The sequence below is a fragment of the Oncorhynchus tshawytscha genome, linkage group LG08 (genome assembly GCF_018296145.1).
Source record: "Oncorhynchus tshawytscha isolate Ot180627B linkage group LG08, Otsh_v2.0, whole genome shotgun sequence".
Lineage (NCBI taxonomy): Eukaryota > Metazoa > Chordata > Actinopteri > Salmoniformes > Salmonidae > Oncorhynchus > Oncorhynchus tshawytscha.
In genome coordinates, this window is record NC_056436.1 from 11,435,458 (window position 1) to 11,439,259 (window position 3,802).

Here is a 3,802-nt window from a genome sequence, read left to right on the forward strand (position 1 = left end):
AATTAGACAACATAACTGACCTTTCATGTGGATGAGTATGTGATGGTTGCTTCATTATCATTTTACAACGATAGTTCACCTCAAAATATAATGGAATCAGATGGTGCCTGCCCAACTTTCCCCTTCAATGGTATGAAAAGCCTGCATATTTCTCCTGTTACCGTATCTACACAACAGATAGCATGGGATATGGACTCTAGACCATATTTTTTGAGGTATGATAAGTTGTGACAGGGTTTTGTTTCGGGGTGGACTATCACTTTAATCTGATGATGAGAGCGGAGAGACACCCCCAAACTAAGTCTCTGGTTGGGACATACTGTCTGTCCTCAGAACGGGCCATTTGGAGTGTGAGGTGATGTTATGTAAGCTGGACTGGGTGGCCAAAGTCAACAGACAGACAGACGGTATGCAGACCGATATCCCAGGCCTCAGATACAGCAGCCCATGGATATTAATCCATCAACCTACTACACACAGGCAGGCACGGATTCACACAGAGCGTCAGGGTCAATTCCATTTTGAATTCCAGTCACTTCAGGAAGTACACTGAAATTCCAATTATCTTCAATGCTTTTCAATGAGGAACATTTTGGAATTAGTGTTTGGTCTACTTTCTGAATAGACTGGAATTGAAATGAAATTGACCCCAACCCTGCACATCATACAGCACAGATATGCATGGCAGTGTGACAGAGCAGAGGATGTTATTGTACCATCCTAGTTCCCACAGTGGTATCACTGCATAACAATCACTCAGCTGCTAAATCTGTTTGTAGAAAAGTTATTATGACCTACAGTTGAAGTCGGAAGTTTAAATACACTTTAGCCAAATACATTTAAAGTCAGTTTTTCACAATTCATGACATTTAATCCGAGTACAAATTCCCTGTCTTAGGTCAGTTAGGATCACCACTTTATTTTAAGAAAGTGAAATGTCAGAATAATAGTGGAGAGAATTGTTTCTTTCCGATTTTATTTCTTTCATCGCATTCCATTTTGCCGCAACTTTGGAAGTATGCTTGGGGTCATTGTCCATTTGGAAGACCTACCTGCGACCAAGCTTTAACTTCCTGACTGATGTCTTGAGATATTGCTTCAATATATCCATATAATTTTCTGTCCTCATGATGCCATCTATTTTGTGAAGTGCACCAGTCCCTCCTGCAGCAAAGCACCCCCACAACATGATGCTGCCACCCCCGTGCTTCACGGATGGTGTTCTTCGGCTTGCAAGCCTCCCCCTTTTTCCTCCAAACATAACGATGGTCATTATGGCCAAACAGTTCTATTTTTGTTTCATCAGACCAGAGGACCTTTCTCCAAAAACTACGATCTTTGTCCCCATGTGCAGCTGCAAACCGTAGTCTGGCTTTTTTATGGCGGTTTTGGAGCCGTGGCTTCTTCCTTGTTGAGCAGCCTTTCAGGTTATGTTGATATAGGACTCGTTTTACTGTGGATAAAGATACTTTTGTACTTGTTTCCTCCAGCATCTTCACAAGGTCCTTTGCTGTTGTTCTGGGATTGATTTGCACTTTTCGCACCAAAGTACGTTCATCTCTAGGAGACAGAACGTGTCTCCTTCCTGAGCGGTATGACGGCTGTGTGGTCCCATGGTGTTTATACTTGTATACTATTGTTTGTACAGATGAACGTGGTACCTTCAGGAATGAAGCTGATGAGGTCTTGGCTGATTTATTTTGATTTTCCCATGATGTCAAGCAAAGAGGCACTGAGTTTGAAGGTAGGTCTTGAAATACATCCACAGGTACACCTCCAATTGACTGAAATTATGTCAATTAGCCTATCAGAAGCTTCTAAAGCCATGACATAATTTTCTGGAATCTTCCAAGCTGTTTGAAGGCACAGTCAACTTAGTGTATGTAACCTTCTGACCCACTGGAATTGTGATACAGTGAATTATAAGTGAAATAATATGTCTGTAAACAATTGTTGGGAAAATTACTTGTGTCACGCACAAAGTAGATGTCCTAACCGACTGGCCAAAACTATAGTTTGTTAACAAGAAATGTGTGGAGTGGTTGAAAAACGAGTTTTAATGACTCCAACCTAAGTGTATGTAAACTTCCGACTTCAACTGAACATATGTGACAGGAAACGAATAGACTACTGTCTGACTTGAAGCCATTACCCTTTACACCGATGGGAATTGGCCTATATGGATAGAGATAAATTGAAATGTTTCTTACAGAATAAATATGAATAGCATATACATAAACATTGTAACAATTGAAAGGTAACAATTTGGATATTATATGAAAATAATTAGACCAAAGTTGAGGACACAACAGTTCAAATGACACAAGACTGAATCCAAACATTAGACTGTTGATTTTATGTGCATTTTACATTTACTGTACTTTACTGTACGCATTTGTTAACGAAATCTGAAAATACTCTGGATATATTCAGCAACATGGTAAGAATATTCCTGGAAAATGTGGGCTAGGTGCAACATACTGTAAGACAAAGCAATGACAAGGGTTTGAGTGAGAGGACTATCTAGTGGCCCCACACCTCTCCAAAATGTGCACAGTTCTTACATAATTCCAATGCATTTTTATGACTCAAAGAAGATTGTTCAACTATAAGGTGCTTTTTTTTAATCTCTCCTAGCTGTGCTGTTGAGGAACTAGAGCAAGTACACTGGTAGTTGTTTTGTTTGGGACACAGCCCTGCATCCCCGCCCTCACACCATTACTGTTGTTAACGCAATCCAAAAACTGCATATTATAAATCACAATCGGGGTCAGGTGGGCATCATTCGGCAGCTTATTCTATTGCTCACATGACAAGCTAAGTTATAAAATGTTAGGCTTTCACAGGGCAATTCAGAGATCCGGATCGTAATGTTGGTGCTAGTAGAAAGGAGCGTCCATTCAGGTGCGTGTTTCACGGAAGGAGAAACAGCTCAACGGAAGAGAGTGGACAAGTCTGGTGTGATCAACTGGGTTTGTCATCTACCCCCACAAGACTGTCTTAGCCCGCTGAGCTTAAGCCTGTGCATTCCTCTTTTTTTTGGGGGGGGACACTTCCTGCATTTCAACACATGTTGTTTTATACTATTCTACAAATTTTGCCATGGAGCAGAGAGACAAATGTGCTTTTTTTAATTATAGCTCATCTCTACTATTCAGCATATTTTGCTATGAGTATGAAAACATTTTGCAGTTTAAAAGCTAATTTCCTGCTACACTACACACTTTGCCATGAGGCTGAGAGTTTTAAAATAAATGTCAAGTGAAAATTGTACTTCTTAAAGTTAATATTCTATTAACTCATATACTCATTTTGTGGTCAAAGCATAAATTGGAGAAGCAAAGAAAACACTTGAAAACCCACCTCGAACTTGTATCTCAAAAATGCTGGATGATGTCATCCTCCTGAGGAGGACGAGCTGGCCAATCAGTGGTCTACTCGCATTGATATTTTTAATGACCGGTATGGTCACCATTGCAAAACAGAAAACACTCAAATTCCACATTTTGTTGTGTTACAGCCTGAATTAAAAATGGATTAAATTGAGATTTTGTGTCGCTGGCCTACCCCATAATGTCAAAGTGGAATCATGTTTTTAGAACTTTTTACTAATGAATTAAAAATGAAAAGCTGAAATGTCTTGATTCAATAAGTATTCAACCCCTTTGTTATAGCAAGCCTAAAGAAGGGCACTTATTGGTAGATGGGTAAAACAAAGAAAAGCAGACATAGAATATCCCTTTGAGCATGGTGAAGTTATTAATTACACTTTGGATGGTGCATCAATACACCAAGTCACTAC